The following is an 18,246-nucleotide window of genomic DNA, read 5'->3' as shown; positions in this document are numbered from 1 at the left end:
CGTCGCCATTTCAAAACTGTGCAGAAGGGTGCATAGGTCCCTGATCTGAGACCACTCCTCCAGCGTGATTTGCCCCACCTCTGAATCTCATTGGCCCAGGCTATACGTCAGAACGTATTGCACCAGGGCTTGTCGGTGCTGCCACAGTCGCTGCAACATGTGCAGAGTTGAATTCCACCGGGTAGGCACATCGCATTTTAGCCGGTGAAGTGGCAGGCCCAACGACTTCTGTAGAGATGTAAGTCGCTGAGCTGCAGGATGCGAACGGCGGAAGTGAGCACACAGCGACCGTGCCCTCTGCAGAAGGCCATCTAGTCTGGGATAGTGGGCTAAAAATTGCTGGACAACCAGGTTCAACACGTGAGCCATACAAGGCACGTGTGTGACATTGCCCCGGCGAAGGGCCGCACCCAGGTTTGCAGCATTGTCGCACACGACCTTCCCTGGTTTCAGGTCCAGTGGAGACAACCATTCATGAAATTGGTTCTCCAGAGCTGACCACAACTCCTCAGCTGTGTGACTCACATTTCCCAGACATTTCAATGTAAAAACCGCCTGATGACGTTGAGCCCTACTGCCAGCATAGTAAGGAGGTGTGCAGGATCCCTTCTGCGCAGTTAGAAAGCTTGTGGCATGACCAGACAGGCTTTGGGTGCAGGTGGAAGACCGAGAGGAGGTTGAGGAGGCAGAAGCAGTGGAGGAAAAATGACATAAAGAGGATTGACGCACAACTCGTGGGGACGGCAAGACTTGGACAGCAGCCCCTTGTCCTGCTGTCACCATAGTTACCCAGTGCCCAGTCAGCGACATGTAACGCCCCTGTCCATGCCTACTCGTCCAAGTGTCTGTGGTGAAATGCACCCTGTCACACACAGAGTTTCTCAAAGAAGCGGTGATGTTGTGTGCGACATGCTGGTGGAGCGCAGGCACACCTTTCTTTGAGAAGTAGTGCCGACTGGGCATCTGGTACTGGGGCACTGCGACGGACATAAGGTCTCGAAAATCCTCTGTGTCCACCAGGCGGAAAGGCAGCATTTCTGTAGCCAAGAGCTTGCAGATGGTGAAATTCAACCTCTTAGCTTTCTCATGGCTAGGAGGAAATGGTCTTTTACTTGTCCACATCTGAGGGACCGAGGGCTGGCTATTGTGCTTAGACGGGGTTGATAAGGGTGTCCCCGGCAAACTGCCGGTTTGTGAGGAAGATGCAGGCGGACATGTTAGGTTGCCTTGATCCAAAGGTGGTGCTATCGATGTCGGACAGCGCTCAAGACCAGCTGGTGTTACCACCTCCAAAGAAAATGATGACCTGCCAATCACGCTGGCTGTTGCGGGTAAAGAGGTGGCAGGTCTGCGCCCCAAAACAGGTGTGACTGCTGTCCCCCCAGTCACAGAGGATGAAGAGGCCGCGGATGCACAAGATATGCAGACGGTGGTTGGCCCGGCCGGCTAGACCGCATTGTAGCACACTGAGCTTCCCACTGCAACTTATGCTTCATGTCCATGTGCCGGTTCATGCATGAAGTACTCAAACTATGTATTTTTTGGCCTCTACTTAGCTTTTGCTGACAAATGTTACAGATAACACGAGTTGGGTCATCTTTATCGATCTAAAAATATGCCCAGGCTATGCAAGGCTTAGCACCCATGCGACCTGAAGAGCCACCACGACTTGTGGTGAGAGGCAGAGTTGTGTTTGAGGATGCAGTTGTTGACGTGCTTCCAGTACTACGTCTCTGTCCAGGAAGGCGCAACCTGACCTCGTCGTCACTAGCATCTTCCTCCACCTCCTCTGCTGACCTCATCTCTTGGCTGACTGTGGGTTGACAGTAAGTGGGATCTCCGACCTCATCATCATCACCCTGTGCGTTATCACACCCGTCGTCCTCAGAGCCAACCTGTTCCTGCCCTGACAAAAAACTAAAGTTGTCGCTCCAATCAGGTATTTGAGTCTTATCATCGTCTTCCTCATTGTCTCCACCAACAGGAGTTACAGTTTGGGAATGAGGGTCTACATTATGGTCAGAACCTTCTGCGTCTGGTCCTGGATCCGACTCACAAAGATTCTGGGCATCAGTGCAGATCATTTCCTCGTCTGGATTCACAGAAGCGCTGGAGTCGACCTCTGATTCCCAGGCTATAGTATGAGTAAACAGCTCTGCAGACTCAACCATCTGTTCTACCTCATACTCAGACGGGCAGCTGGAGATTTGGGAGCTGTGAGGAAGCAAGTGCGATTTGGGTGACACCTTTGAGGACTGGAGTATTTGTGATGTTGAAGTTGATGTGGAGGAGAGCCCACTTAAAGGAGCACTTGATATCCGTTGAAGCACCTGCTGTTTTTGTGCCTCATCTGGAATTTGTAGCGATTGGCGTGGCCGTAAGAAAGGGATCTTATCACATTGTCCGCTAAAAGAAGTAGACATTTTAGTTTGGCTGGAAGATGGTCTTTCTTCTGCACCTACCCCACGGACACAACCTTTTTTCCCCTTCCCAACACGCCTATTCCCCTTTCCACCAGCAGCAGGCCTTTTTCCACTCATTTTGGTGGTTAACTAATTCACAACTCTGGAGTTGTTTGCACAAAAAAACAATGGATGGTAACCGAGCAGAGCTGAGTGGCCAAACTGTGGTATTAGGCCAAAACTATTGGCTGGGTTAGATGCAGAAAAAAATTATTTTTAATTTGCAACCTGATGGAGGTCAGTATAGATGGACTAATAGACCAAGTCCCACACACCGCTAGAAGCCCAAATATTTTTTCAGAGCTAGATGCAGAAAATTTTTTTATTCAATTTGCAACCTGATGGAGGTCAGTATAGATGGACTAATAGACCAAGTCCCACACACTGCTAGAAGCCCAAATATTTTTTCAGAGCTAGATGCAGAAAAAAATTATTTTTAATTTGCAACCTGATGGAGGTCAGTATAGATGGACTAATAGACCAAGTCCCACACACTGCTAGAAGCCCAAATATTTTTTCAGAGCTAGATGCAGAAAAAAATTATTTTTAATTTGCAACCTGATGGAGGTCAGTATAGATGGACTAATAGACCAAGTCCCACACACTGCTAGAAGCCCAAATATTTTTTCAGAGCTAGATGCAGAAAAAAATTATTTTTAATTTGCAACCTGATGGAGGTCAGTATAGATGGACTAAAAGAACAAGTCCCACACGCTGCTAGAAGCCCAAATATTTTTTCAGAGATAAATGAAGAAAAAAATTATTTTTAATTTGCAACCTGATGGAGGTCAGTATAGATGGACTAATAGACCAAGTCCCACACACTGCTAGAAGCCCAAATATTTTTTCAGAGCTAGATGTAGAAAAAAATTATTTTTAATTTTCAACCTGATGGAGGTCAGTATAGATGGACTAATAGACCAAGTCCCACACACCGCTAGAAGCCCAAATATTTTTTCAGAGCTAGATACAGAAAAAAATTATATTCAATTTGCAACCTGCTGGAGGTCAGTATAGAAGGACTAATAGAACAAATCCCACACACTGCTAGAAGCCCAAATATTTTTTCAGAGCTAAATGAAGAAAAAAATTATTTTTAATTTGCAACCTGATGTAGGTCAGTATAGATGGACTAATAGACCAAGTCCCACACACTGCTAGAAGCCCAAATATTTTTTCAGAGCTAGATGCAGAAAAAAATTATATTCAGTTTGCAACCTGATGGAGGTCAGTATAGATGGACTAATAGAATGATGCTATGCCCAAAAGATTTTACTTCACTAGGTGCAGTAAAAAAATTGGTATTCTATACACAGGTGGTATATCTTGCAACACAGATAGGCTACTCCACTGACTAACACACTCTGCAATAGGCCAAAAAGGATTAGCTTTGCTAGATTCAGCCAAATGCTGTGAAAAAAACTTGCACAGACCTGCCTGGCAAAAACTGATAGGAACTGATGTAACCTAGTCCTGAAAAGGACTCCAATTACAATTAGTCTTTACTCCCACAATCTATCTATTTAAGAGCACAGACCTGCCTGATAAAAGTCGTAGGAAATGCTGTAACCTAGTCCTTAAAAGGACTGCAATCACAACTATTCCCTACTCCCAAGCTATCTGTATATTTGTGCGAAAATTGGCTTGAAATTAACAAGGTATAGCGCACACAGCAACAACGGTGCCGTCTAACACGCAGCTGCAGCAGTGAGAAAATGGTGGCGACGGGGAAAATGGCTTGGTCTTATAGGGCAAGGACATGTGACATACACTGCCAATCACACATGCCCTTGCTTGTGTGAAAAAAAGCACTTCACTCCGTGTGTGCGCTGCTGATAGGCTGACAGATTGCACCTCCCCACTGCAAATGCGGGAAAGAGAAAAAAAAATGGAGATCTTCATTGTTCCTGCAGAGATCCATCCCCTGCCCCTCCCCCCGCCCCGCTGTACACTCAAACTGCGTATTAACATTAATTTTCATCATTACTGAGAAAAAATCCAGTTATGATTTGGGTGCACGAACAGTTATCGAACATAACCTCGAACAGCCGAATTTTTCTCAAATTGTTCGTGTTCGCCGACCGGCTCGAACACCGCCCAAAACAGCTCGAATTTGAGATTGGCGAACAGTTCGAGTAGAACAACGCTCATCTCTAGTAGGGATCTCTTTTCACTTTGATCATAGCATTGTCATCTTTTAATCCATAAGAAAAAAGGGTTATTTACTAGATTCTAAATTTTAAACAGGAAAGCCCTGCATTCACAATATCAAGATGTTCATTCGTCTTTGTTTATGTCATTTTCAGTCTGTGAGCAAAATTAGCAAATTTCGAGATTTGCGCGATTTCTTCATACACTTTTAATGTGAATTATGGGTGGAAAGTTTATTTTCTTAAGATTTTGTGGCGCAACGGTAGCGCGTCTGACTCCATATCAGAAGGTTGCTGGTTCAAATCATGCCAGGGTCAAGCAACTTTTTCATTACTTAACCCATGTCTGGATTAAAATTGAAACTGTTTTGCAATCTGTCAGGGCAGTGTCTAAAAAAGTGTCTTTTAGTTGAATGTTATAGATTAATATCTTATAATCAATTCTTTGATGAGAAAAATCATCTTGAAACGAAATCAAAACATTGAATATTTAATGCATTTCGGGATCTCTTTTCACTTTGATAATAGCATTGTCATCTTTGAAACCATAAGAAAAAAGTGTTCATTACTAGATTCTAAATTTTAAACTGGAAATCCCTGCATTCCCAATATCAAGATGTTTATTCGTTCTTGTTTATGTCTTTTTCAGTCTGTAAGTAAAAGTAGCAAATTTCGAGAAGGTGTGCCACGATTTCTTCATGCACTTTTTAAGTAATTTATATTATGGGCGGAAAGTTTGTTTTCTTATGATAGCGTGGCGCAATGGTAGCACGTCTGACTCTAGATCAGAAGGTTGCATGTTCAATTCACATCGTGGTCAAAAAACTTTTTCATAACTTAACCCATGTCTGGATTAAAATTGAAGATGTGTTGCTATCTGTCAGCACAGTGTCTGAAAAAGTGTCTTTTAGTTGAATGTTATAGATTAATATCTTATAAACAATTATTTGATGAGAAAAATCATCAGGAAGTGAAATAAAAACATTGAATATTTAAGTCACATCGGGATCTCCTTTCACTTAGATCATAGCATTGTCATCTTTGAATCTAGAAGAAAAAAGGGTTCTTTACCAGACTATAAATTTTAAACTGGAAAACCCTGCATTCCCAATATCAAGATGTTCATTCATCCTTGTTTATGTCTTTTTCAGTCTGTAAGTAAAAGTAGCAAATTTCGAGAAAGTGTGCCACGATTTCTTCATGCACTTTTTAAGTGAGTTATATTATGGGCGGAAAGTCTCTTTTCTTATGACCTTGTGGTGCAACGGTAGCTCATCTGACTCCAGATCAGAAGTTTGCGTGTTCAAATCTCGTGACGGTCAAAAAACTTTTTCAAAACTTAACCCATGTCTGGATTAAAATTGAAGCTGTGTTGCTATCTGTCAGCACAGTGTCTTAAAAAGTGTCTTTTAGTTGAATGTTATAGATTAATATCTTACAAATGATTCTTTGAAGAGAAAAATCATCGGGAAACAAAATCAAAACATTGAATATTTAAGGCACGTCGGGATCTCTTTTCACTTTGATCATAGCATTGTCATCTTTTAATCCATAAGAAAAAAGGGTTATTTACTAGATTCAAAATTTTAAACAGGAAAACCCTGCATTCACAATATCAAGATGTTCATTCGTCTTTGTTTATGTCATTTTCAGTCTGTGAGCAAAATTAGCAAATTTCGAGATTTGCGCGATTTCTTCATACACTTTTAATGTGAATTATGAGTGGAAAGTTTCTTTTCTTATGATCTTGTGGCGCAACGGTAGCGTGTCTGACTCCAGATCAGTAGATTGCGTGTTAAAATCACATCTGGGTCAAGCAACTTTTTCATAACTTAACTCATGTCTGGATTAAAATTGAAACTGTGTTGCAATCTGTCAGCACAGTGTCTAAAAAAGTGTCTTTTAGTTGATTGTTATCGATTAATATCTTATAAACAATTCTTTGATGAGAAAAATTATCGGGAAACGAAATCAAAACATTGAATATTTAATGCACTTCGGGATCTCTTTTCACTTTGACCATAGCATTGTCATCTTTGAAACCATAAGAAAAAAGTGCTCATTACTAGATTCTAAATTTTAAACTGGAAATCCCTGCATTCCCAATATCAAGATGTTCATTCGTTCTTGTTTATGTCTTTTTCAGTCTGTAAGTAAAAGTAGCAAATTTCGAGAAGGTGTGCCACGATTTCTTCATGCACTTTTTAAGTAATTTATATTATGGGCGGAAAGTTTATTTTCTTATGATAGCGTGGCGCAATGGTAGCACGTCTGACTCCAAATCAGAAGGTTGCATGTTCAAATCACATCTTGGTCAAAAAACTTTTTCATAACTTAACCCATGTCTGGATTAAAATTGAAGCTGTGTTGCAATCTGTCAGCACAGTGTCTGAAAAAGTGTCTTTTAGTTGAATGTTATAGATTAATATCTCATAAACAATTATTTGATGAGAAAAATCATTGGGAAGCGAAATCAAAACATTGAATATTTAATGCAATTCGGGATCTCCTTTCACTTTGATCATAGCATTGTCATCTTTGAATCAATAAGAAAAAAGGGTTCATTACTAGATTCTAAATTGTAAACAGGAAAACCCTGCATTCCCAATATCAAGATGTTCATTCGTCCTTGTTTATGTCATTTTCAGTCTGTGAGCAAAAGTAGCAAATTTCGAGAAGCTTTGCGCGATTTCTTCATGCACTTTTCATGTGAATTATGGGCGGAAAGTTTATTTTCTTAAGATTTTGTGGCGCAACGGTAGCACGTCTGACTCCAGATCAGAAGGTTGCTGATTCAAATCACGCCAGGGTCAAGCAACTTTTTCATTACTTAACCCATGTCTGGATTAAAATTGAAACTGTTTTGCAATCTGTCAGGGCAGTGTCTAAAAAAGTGTCTTTTAGTTGAATGTTATAGATTAATATCTTATAAACAATTCTTTGATGAGAAAAATCATCGTGAAACGAAATCAAAACATTGAATATTTAATGCATTTCGGGATCTCTTTTCACTTTGATAATAGCATTGTCATCTTTGAAACCATAAGAAAAAAGTGTTCATTACTAGATTCTAAATTTTAAACTGGAAATCCCTGCATTCCCAATATCAAGATGTTTATTCGTTCTTGTTTATGTCTTTTTCAGTCTGTAAGTAAAAGTAGCAAATTTCGAGAAGGTGTGCCACGATTTCTTCATGCACTTTTTAAGTAATTTATATTATGGGCGGAAAGTTTGCTTTCTTATGATAGTGTGGCGCAATGGTAGCACGTCTGACTCCAGATCAGAAGGTTGCATTTTCAAATCTCATCTTGGTCAAAAAACTTTTTCATAACTTAACCCATGTCTGGATTAAAATTGAAGCTGTGTTGCTATCTGTCAGCACAGTGTCCGAAAAAGTGTCTTTTAGTTGAATGTTATAGATTAATATCTCATAAACAATTATTTGATGAGAAAAATCATCGGGAAGTGAAATCAAAACATTGAATATTTAATGCAATTCGGGATCTCCTTTCACTTTGATCATAGCATTGTCATCTTTGAATCAATAAGAAAAAAGGGTTCATTACTAGATTCTAAATTGTAAACAGGAAAACCCTGCATTCCCAATATCAAGATGTTCATTCGTCCTTGTTTATGTCATTTTCAGTCTGTGAGCAAAAGTAGCAAATTTCGAGAAGCTTTGCGCGATTTCTTCATGCACTTTTCATGTGAATTATGGGCGGAAAGTTTATTTTCTTAATATTTTGTGGCGCAACTGTAGCGTGTCTGACTCCAGATCAGAAGGTTGCTGGTTCAAATCACGCCAGGGTCAAGCAACTTTTTCATTACTTAACCCATGTCTGGATTAAAATTGAAACTGTTTTGCAATCTGTCAGGGCAGTGTCTAAAAAAGTGTCTTTTAGTTGAATGTTATAGATTAATATCTTATAAACAATTCTTTGATGAGAAAAATCATCGTGAAACGAAATCAAAACATTGAATATTTAATGCATTTCGGGATCTCTTTTCACTTTGATAATAGCATTGTCATCTTTGAAACCATAAGAAAAAAGTGTTCATTACTAGATTCTAAATTTTAAACTGGAAATCCCTGCATTCCCAATATCAAGATGTTCATTCGTTCTTGTTTATGTCTTTTTCAGTCTGTAAGTAAAAGTAGCAAATTTCGAGAAGGTGTGCCACGATTTCTTCATGCACTTTTTAAGTAATTTATATTATGGGCGGAAAGTTTGTTTTCTTATTATAGTGTGGCGCAATGGTAGCACGTCTGACTCCAGATCAGAAGGTTGCATGTTCAAATCACATCTTGGTCAAAAAACTTTTTCATAACTTAACCCATGTCTGGATTAAAATTGAAGCTGTGTTGCTATCTGTCAGCACAGTGTCTGAAAAATTGTATTTTAGTTGAATGTTATAGATTAATATCTCATAAACAATTATTTGATGAGAAAAATCATCGGGAAGCGAAATCAAAACATTGAATATTTAATGCACTTCGGGATCTCCTTTCACTTTGATCACAGCATTGTCATCTTTGAATCCATAAGAAAAAAGGGTTCTTTACTAGATTCTAAATTTTAAACTGGAAAACCCTGCATTCCCAATATCAATACGTTCATTCATCCTTGTTTATGTCATTTTCAGTCTGTAAGCAAAAGTAGCAAATTTCGAGAAGGTGTGCCACGATTTCTTCTTGCACTTTTTAAGTGAGTTATATTATGGGCGGAAAGTTTCTTTTCATATGACCTTGTGGCGCAACAGAAGTGCGTCTTACTCAAGATCAGAAGTTTGCGTGTTCAAATCACGTCAGGTTCAAAATGTTTTTCATAACTTAACCCATGTATGGATTAAAATTGAAGCTGTGTTTCTATTTGTCAGCGCAGTGTCTAAAAAAGTGTCTTTTAGTTGAATGTTATAGATTAATATCTTATAAACCATTCTTTCATGAGAAAAATCATCGTGAAACGAAATCAAAACATTGAATATTTAAGGCACGTCGGGATCAGGTTGCAAATTAAAAATAATTTTTATCTGCATCTACTGTAGCTCTGAAAAAATATTTGGCCTTCTAGCAGTGTGTGGGACTTGGTCTATTAGTCCATCTATACAGACCTCCATCAGGTTGCAAATTGAATATAATTTTTTTCTGCATCTAGCTCTGAAAATATATTTGGCCTTCTAGCAGTGTGTGGGACTTTCTCTATTAGTCCATCTATACTGACCTCCATCAGGTTGCAAATTAAAAATAATTTATATCTGCATCTAGCTCTGAAAAAATATTTGGCCTTCTAGCAGTGTGTGGGACTTTCTCTATTAGTCCATCTATACTGACCTCCATCAGGTTGCAAATTAAAAATAATGTTTTGTCTGCATCTAGCTCTGAAAAAATATTTGGCCTTCTAGCAGTGTGTGGGACTTTCTCTATTAGTCCATCTATACTGACCTCCATCAGGCTGCAAATTAAATATAATTTTTTTCTGCATCTAGCTCTGAAAAAATATTTGGCCTTCTAACAGTGTGTGGGACTTGCTCTATTAGTCCATCTATACTGACCTCCATCAGGTTGCAAATTGAATATAATTTTTTCTGCATCTACCTCTGAAAAAAAATTTGGGCTTCTAGCAGTGTGTGGGACTTGTTCTATTAGTCCATCTATACTGACCTCCATCAGGTTGCAAATTGAATATCATTTTTTTCTGCATCTACTTCTGAAAAAATGTTTGGGCTTCTAGCAGTGTGTGGGACTTGGTCTATTAGTCCATCTATACTGACCTCCATCAGACTGCAAATTAAAAATAATTTTTATCTGCATCTAGCTCTGGAAAAATATTTGGGCTTCTAGCAGTGTGTGGGACTTGTTCTATTAGTCCATCTATACTGATCTCCATCAGGTTGCAAATTGAATATAATTTTTTTCTGCATCTACCTCTGAAAAAAAATTTGGGCTTCTAGCAGTGTGTGGGACTTGGTCTATTAGTCCATCTACACTGACCTCCATCAGGTTGCAAACTGAATATCATTTTTTTTGCATCTACCTCTGAAAAAAAATTTGGGCTTCTAGCAGTGTGTGGGACTTGTTCTATTAGTCCATCTATACTGACCTCCATCAGGTTGCAAATTGAATATAATTTTTTTCTGCATCTACTTCTGAAAAAATATTTGGGCTTCTAGCAGTGTGTGGGACTTGGTCTATTAGTCCATCTACACTGACCTCCATCAGGTTGCAAATTGAATATCATTTTTTTCTGCATCTAGCTCTGAAAAAATTTTGGGCTTCTAGCAGTGTGTGGGACTTGTTCTATTAGTCCATCTATACTAACCTACACCAGGTTGCAAATTCAATATAATTTTATTCTGTATCTACCTCTGAAAAAATATTTGGGCTTCTAGCAGTGTGTGGGACTTGTTTTAGTAGTCCATCTATACTGACCTCTATCAGGTTGCAAATTCAAAATATTTGTTATCTGCATCTAGCTCTGAAAAAATATTTGGGCTTCTAGCAGTGTGTGGGACTTGGTCTATTAGTCCATCTATACTGACCTCCATCAGGTTGGGCTACTATCAGTGTGTGGGACTCATTGTATTAGGCCATCTATACCAAGCTCCACCAGCTTTGAAATTAATAATAATTTTTAGCTGCATCTAGCCCTGAAAATAATTTTTCCCAATAGTGGTAGCAATAGCAATATGGGGCGCGCGCCTGGCTAACAAAAATATACGCTTCATAGCACAAAACACCAGCCTAGCGCACTGCATTAATAAGATGGCATCATCGTCTCTCCCAGTGCTAGGCCTACTACGCAGGCTAGCATTCCTGTGCCTAAAACACAATGTATGAGTCCGCGCTAGCCACTATGCTGAGGGGTATAAAGCTGCTGCTAACGCTTTATAACAATTCAATTGGCAGATTTTCACAGAGCTCTTCCACAACGCCCACCCATCGGGCAACAGTTGCCCACCCTCCCTATGGGATCTAGTGGCGAATAGTTGATGCCATTAATCAGAGCGTCAGATGCCCCGTCAACATGGCAAGCATACGGTAAGGCATGGGAAGAGTGGACACGACTAGTAGCAGGCAGACGGGTTGACCAATGTGAACAAGCCAGATCACAACTCACCATAGAATTTCTCCACCAGCTAATGATGAGGGGCATATCAGGGGCGTCAGCGCAGCGGTGTCTGACCGGAGTAGCATTTCACTTCCAACTACAGAATTGTTGAGATGTGACAAAGATTCATCATCAGACAATCCATAAAAGGGTCGAAAAGAGGTCAGCCAAGTCAGGAATGTAGACGTCCCGTCCCGTGTCACTAAAACTGATTTCTCACATCTTATCCCTAACACCATTAACATGACACTCACAATTTGAAGCAACACTAATGTCTACTGCATTTGTGATCGCCTTCTTCGGGGCGCTATGTATAAGCGAATTAGTCCCTCAATCCAAAATTACCACCAGTGGAGGCTTATTACACCAGGACGTAGTCATAGCCAATAATGCAATACGTCTACGCATACACCAATCGAAAACAGTTCCAGCGGGCAGGGGTACTTGGGTACTTCTACAACCCACAAACGGTACACTGAGTCAGGTAACAATAGTAAAAACATATCTAACCATCAGATCACAAAGTAATTTCTTCCTATCACACATTGATGGAACGCCATTATCAAGATACCTGTTCCAAGCTATATTTAATAAATGCATAACATCAGCAGGGAACCACCCCAAAGATTACGGGACACACTCATTCCGCATAGGTGCGGCCACGGAAGCAGCAAGAGCAGGACTGTCAGAAACGGAAGTTCAGAGGATAGGGAGATGGCGATCCACGTGTTTGGCGAGATACATAAGACCGGACTTGTTATCCTAACGTGGTTTGTTTCTTTTACAGGTGAAGCTAAGCCAACAGTGTGAGTGATAGGCCACTCGTATATATATTGGGCACAAAAAAGGGCGAAAGTTCGCCCAGGCGGGAGGAAATTAGAGTTTCATAACACATATTTCAACTGGAGAGGTATTAGAGGCCTGCTATGTCCACAGGTACTAATGGAGGTAATCAAGGTAGGGAGAGAGGCAAGAGGTCCAGTCATATTAGTTATACAGGCCGGGGGAAACAACCTAGGTCATCACAAGAGCGCATAACTAATGACAATAATGAAACTAGACACCAAGCGCTTCAGAGATTTTTTCACAAAATTAGCTATAGTATGGTCAGAGATTGTGCCGATAGCGGTATAGGCAGTTCAGTTCCTCTGAAGAGTTCCTGCAGTAGAGAAGCCTAAGAGAGGTCAGTCTGCAGTGGAGCTCAGTCTAGTCTAGAGAACGCAGTTAATAGTTCAGCATTGGAGCACGAGGCTCCTGCTTGCTAGATTCAGGGAGCCCAGATAGAGCTTAAGGTGTGCCGGTGCTGTAAGATCAGTGAAGCGTGGCAAGCTGCCGTTAGTGTGTATAGCCTAGTGAGGGCCCGAGTAGGCCGAAGGCGAGGGGCGAGTTAGTACATAAGGGACAGAGGAGCTTAACCAGCTCACCCCGAAGCATTTACCGGACACAGGATCCGAGCTTACCGGTATCTCTATGACCCAGTAAGGCATAACCGGAATCCCTGGAGAACTACAAGTCCCAGGATCGCTAAGGTGCTGATATGTAACAGAGCCAGGAGACGATTAGGCCCCGCATACTGGGAGCGTGAACTCCAAGAGAAGGCCCTACCAAGAGGTCAGCCAGCGCAGGACAGAGACAAAGTTAGGCCTAGCTCCAGGCAGGTCAGAAACTTACTACGCAGAGACAAGAAACAGGAGGCCCTACACCCGCTCATTGGGGAGGATCCTGATATGCACCCTTCACCCTACAGTGCTTCGGGATGTGCCTGAATTTCCACCAGTAAAAGGTACTGAAGTGACTACCGTGTCCGTTCCCGTTCTTGCTCTGACCCAGCTGGTTCTCGCCTGTCCTGCATTCCCCCTGCATACGCTGCCCTGAGACCTAGCTCCACCTGTGGGGAGCTATACCATCGAGCTGCCTTATCACCGGCCTCAGTGGACTGCTGCAGCGCTGGTGCTTGTCACCAGATACCACAGGTGGCGTCATGAACTCTTATAAAATTAACAATTATCCACCCTTTTAAAGAGAGACCCCAGGGTACGGGCTAGGGAGCCGACAACCGCGACATCCCCAAGGCCAGGCAAATGCCCGGGTACTGAGTCATCCCCATCCCCAGGGCTAGTCACATCCTCCTCCACCTCCTCTGCTGACCTCATGGACTGGCTGACTGTGGGTTGACAGTAAGTGGGATCTCCAACCTCGTCATCATCACCCTGTGTGTTATCACACCCGTCGTCCTCAGAGCCAACCTCTTCCTGCCCTGACCGAAAAGTCAAGTTGTCGCTCCAATCAGGTATTTGAGTCTCATCATCGTCTTCATCATTGTCTCCACCAACAGGAGTTACAGTTTGGGAACAAGGGTCTACATTATGCTCAGAACCTTCTTCATCTGGTCCTGGATCCGACTTATAAAGATTCTGGGCATCAGATCAGATCATTTCCTCATCTGGATAAACAGAAGCTCTGGAGCAGACCTCCGTTTCCCAGGCTATAGTATGAGTAAACAGCTGTGCAGACTCAACCATCTGTGTTACCCCATACTCAGACGGGCAGCTGGAGACTTGGGAGCTGTGAGGAAGCAAGTGCGATTGGGGTGACAGGTCTGAGGACTGGAGTATTTGTGATGTTGAAATTGAGGTGATGGAGAGCCCACTTGAAGGAGCACTTTATATCTTTTGAAGCACCTGCTGTTTTTGTGCCTCATCTAGAATTTGTAGCGATGGGCGTGTCCGTAAGAATGGGATCGTATCACATTGTCCACGAAAAGAAGTCGACATCTTAGTTTGGCTGGAAGATGGTCTTTCTTCTGCAAATGTTTCTCCCCTCCACACCGTGGGGGGCCTCGACCCACCGGCGGACAGGCACCAGTATTGGGATAGGGGGGCTGGCCGTCAGGGTCCACCGTGGCTTTGGCACAAACCCGGCGACACAGAGGTGGCACGGGCAGGAACGGACTGGCCGTGTCGGCTTCTCACTTTTTGGATTTTAGAAGGGCATGACATGCCTATAGCTGTGTCTCCCCCTCCTTTTACTCCTCCACCTCTTTTCTTTTCGCATGACTATATGTACTTGTCACTTTTCCATGTGTTAGTTGTGTCTTCTGAGCAGTTTGTCAGCTTTTGGACACCTTTGATGGTGTTTTCTATGTGTTTCTATGTGTTTTTGTTTTCCTGCCATTGGTTTTAACGGTGTTCGAAGTGTTCGACGAACAGTTCGACGAACACACGGGTGTTCGACGAACCGAACCGAACTAGAACACTAAGGGGGTGGCTCAACACTATCCACGATTTCTTCATGCACTTTTTAAGTGAATTATGGGCGGAAAGCTTCTTTTCGTATGATCTTGTGGTGCAACAGTGACGCGACTGACTCCCGATCAAAAGGTTGCGTGTTCAAATCACGCCAGGGTCAAGCAACTTTTTCATTACTTAACCCATGTCTGGATTAAAATTGAACCTGTGTTGCTATCTGTCAGCGCAGTGTCTAAAAAAGTGTCTTCTAGTTGAATGTTATAGATTAATATCTTACAAACAATTCTTTGATGAGAAAAAGCATCGGGGAACAAAATCAAAACATTGAATATTTAAGGCACGTCGGGATCTCCTTTCACTTTGATCATAGCATTGTCATCTTTGAATCCATAAGAAAAAATGGTTCTTAACTAGATTCTAAATTTTAAACAGGAAAACAATGAATTCCCAATATCAAGATGTTCATTCGTCCTTGTTTATGTAATTTTCAGTCTGTGAGCAAGAGTAGCAAATTTCGAGAAGGTTTGCGTGATTTCTTCATACACTTTTCATGTGAATTATGGGCGGAAAGTTTCTTTTCGTATAATCTTGTGGTGCAACGGTAGCGCACTCCAGATCAGAAGTTTGCATGTTCAAATCACGCCAGGGTCAAGCAACTTGTTCATAACTTAACCCATGTCTGGATTAAAATTGAAACTGTGTTGCTATCTGTCAGCGCAGTGTCTAAAAAAGTGTCTTTTAGTTGAATGTTATAAATTAATATCTTATAAACAATTATTTGATGAGAAAAATCATAGGGAAGCGAAAGCAAAACATTGAATATTTAAGGTACGTTGGGATGTCTTTTCACTTTGATCATAGCATTGTCATCTTTGAATCCAAAAGAAAAAAGGGTTCTTTACTAGACTATAAATTTTAAACTGGAAAACCCTCCATTCCCAATACCAAGATATTCATTCGTCCTTGTTTATGTCTTTTTCAGTCTGTTAGTAAAAGTAGCAAATTTTGAGGTGTGACACGATTTCTTCATGCACTTTATAAGTGAATTATGGGTGGAAAGTTTCTTTCCGTATTATCTTGTGGTGCAACAGTGACGCGTTTGACTCCAGATTAGAAGGTTGCGTGTTCAAATCATGCCAGGGTCAAGCAACATTTTCATTACTTAACCCATGTCTGGATTAAAATTGAAACTGTGTTGCTATCTGTCAGCGCAGTGTCTAAAAAAGTGTCTTTTAGTTGAATGTTATAGATTAATATCTTATAAACAATTCTTTCATGAGAAAAATCATCGTGAAACGAAATCAAAACAATGAATATTTAATGCATTTCGGGATTTCTTTTCACTTTGATCATAGCATTGTCATCTTTGAAACCATAAGAAAAAAGGGTTTATTAATAGATTCTAAATTTTAAACTGGAAATCCCTGCATTCCCAATATCCAGATGTTCATTCATCCTTGTTTATGTCTTTTTCAGTCTGTAAGTAAAAGTAGCAAATTTCGAGAAAGTGTGCCACGATTTCTTCATGCAATTTTTAAGTGAGTTATATTATGGGCGGAAAGTTCCTTTTCATATGACCTCGTGGAGCAACGGTAGCGCGTCTGACTCCAGATCAGAAGGTTGCGTGTTCAAATCATGTCAAGATCAAAATACTTTTTCATAACTTAACCCATGTCTGGATTAAAATTGAAGCTGTGTTGCTATCTGTCAGCACAGTGTCTGAAAAAGTGTCTTTTAGTTGAATGTTATAGATTAATATCTTACAAACAATTATTTGATGAGAAAAATAATCAGGAAGCAAAATCAAAACATTGAATATTTAAGGTACGTCGGGATCTGCTTTCACTTTGATCATAGCATTGTCATCTTTGAATCCATAAGAAAAAAGGGTTCTTTACTAGACTCTAAATTTTAAACTGGAAATCCCTGCATTCCCAATACCAAGATATTCATTCGTCTTGTTTATGTCTTTTTCAGTCTGTAAGTAAAAGTAGCAAATTTCGAGAAGGTGTGCACGATTTCTTCATGCACTTTTTAAGTGAATTATGGGCGGAAAGTTTCTTTTCTTATGACCTTGTGGCGCAACGGTAGCGCGTCTGACTCCAGATCAGAAGGTTGTGTGTTCAAATCACGCCAGGGTCAAGCAACTTTTTCATTACTTAACCCAGGTCTGGATTAAAATTGAAACTGTGTTGCTATATTTCAGCGCAGTGTCTTTTAGTTGAATGTTATAGATTAATATCTTATAAACAATTATTTGATGAGCAAAATCATCGGGAAACGAAATCAAAACATTGAATGTTTAATGCACTTCGGGATCTCTTTTCACTTTGATCATAGCATTGTTATCTTTCAAACCATAAGAAAAAAGTGTTCATTACAAGATTCTAAATTTTAAACTGGAAATCCCTGCATTCCCAATATCAAGATGTTCATTCGTCCTTGTTTATGTCTTTTTCAGTCTGTAAGTAAAAGTAGCAAATTTCGAGAAGGTGTGCCACGATTTCTTCATGCAATTTTTAAGTGAGCTATATTATGGGTGGAAAGTTTCTTTTCATATGACCTTGTGGCGCAACGGTAGCGCATAGCGCATCTGACTCCAGATCAGAAGGTTGCGTGTTCAAATCACGTCGGGGTCAAAAAACTTATTCCTAAATTAACCCATGTCTGGATTAAAATTGAAGCTGTGTTGCTATGTGTCTGAAAAAGTGTCTTTTAGTTGAATGTTAAAAATTAATATCTTATAAACAATTATTTGATGAGAAAAATCATAGGGAAGCTTAATCAAAACATTGAATATTTAAGGCACGTTGGGATCTCCTTTCACTTTGATCATAGCATTGTCATCTTTGAATCCATAAGAAAAAAGGGTTCTTTACTAGACTCTAAATTTTAAACTGGAAAACCCTCCATTCCCAATACCAAGATATTCATTCGTCTTGTTTATGTCTTTTTCAGTCTGTTAGTAAAAGTAGCAAATTTCGAGGTGTGCCACGATTTCTTCATGCACTTTTTAAGTGAATTATGGGCGGTAAGTTTCTTTCCGTATGATCTTGTGGTGCAACAGTGACGCATCTGACTCCTGATCAGAAGGTTGCGTGTTCAAATCACGCCAGGGTCAAGCAACTTTTTCATTACTTAACCCATGTCTGGATTAAAATTGAAACTGTGTTGCTATCTGTCAGCGCAGTGTCTAAAAAAGTGTCTTTTAGTTGAATGTTATAGATTAATATCTTATAAACAATTCTTTCATGAGAAAAATCATCGTGAAACGAAA

At 40.6% G+C, this 18,246-nt stretch overlaps 3 non-coding genes across 3 annotated transcripts; all 3 read left to right on the top strand.

Annotated features, from left to right (window-relative positions):
• Positions 1-4,858: 4,858 nt before the first annotated feature.
• Positions 4,859-4,930, top strand: TRNAW-CCA (transfer RNA tryptophan (anticodon CCA)). Its single transcript has one exon. It is a non-coding gene; the product is annotated as a tRNA-Trp (tRNA).
• A 12,109-nt stretch (positions 4,931-17,039) lies between these two features.
• Positions 17,040-17,111, top strand: TRNAW-CCA (transfer RNA tryptophan (anticodon CCA)). The gene has a single exon. It is a non-coding gene; the product is annotated as a tRNA-Trp (tRNA).
• Positions 17,112-17,529: 418 nt separating this feature from the next.
• TRNAW-CCA (transfer RNA tryptophan (anticodon CCA)) lies at positions 17,530-17,608 on the top strand. The gene has a single exon. It is a non-coding gene; the product is annotated as a tRNA-Trp (tRNA).
• The last annotated feature ends 638 nt before the right edge of the window (positions 17,609-18,246 follow it).

The sequence above is a fragment of the Phyllobates terribilis genome, unplaced genomic scaffold, assembly GCF_046119375.1.
Source record: "Phyllobates terribilis strain yellow unplaced genomic scaffold, ASM4611937v1 Scaffold_11__3_contigs__length_659146591, whole genome shotgun sequence".
NCBI lineage: Eukaryota > Metazoa > Chordata > Amphibia > Anura > Dendrobatidae > Phyllobates > Phyllobates terribilis.
The sequence above is the reverse complement of the archived record's forward strand: the minus strand, read 5'-3'. Positions and strand labels throughout refer to the sequence as shown.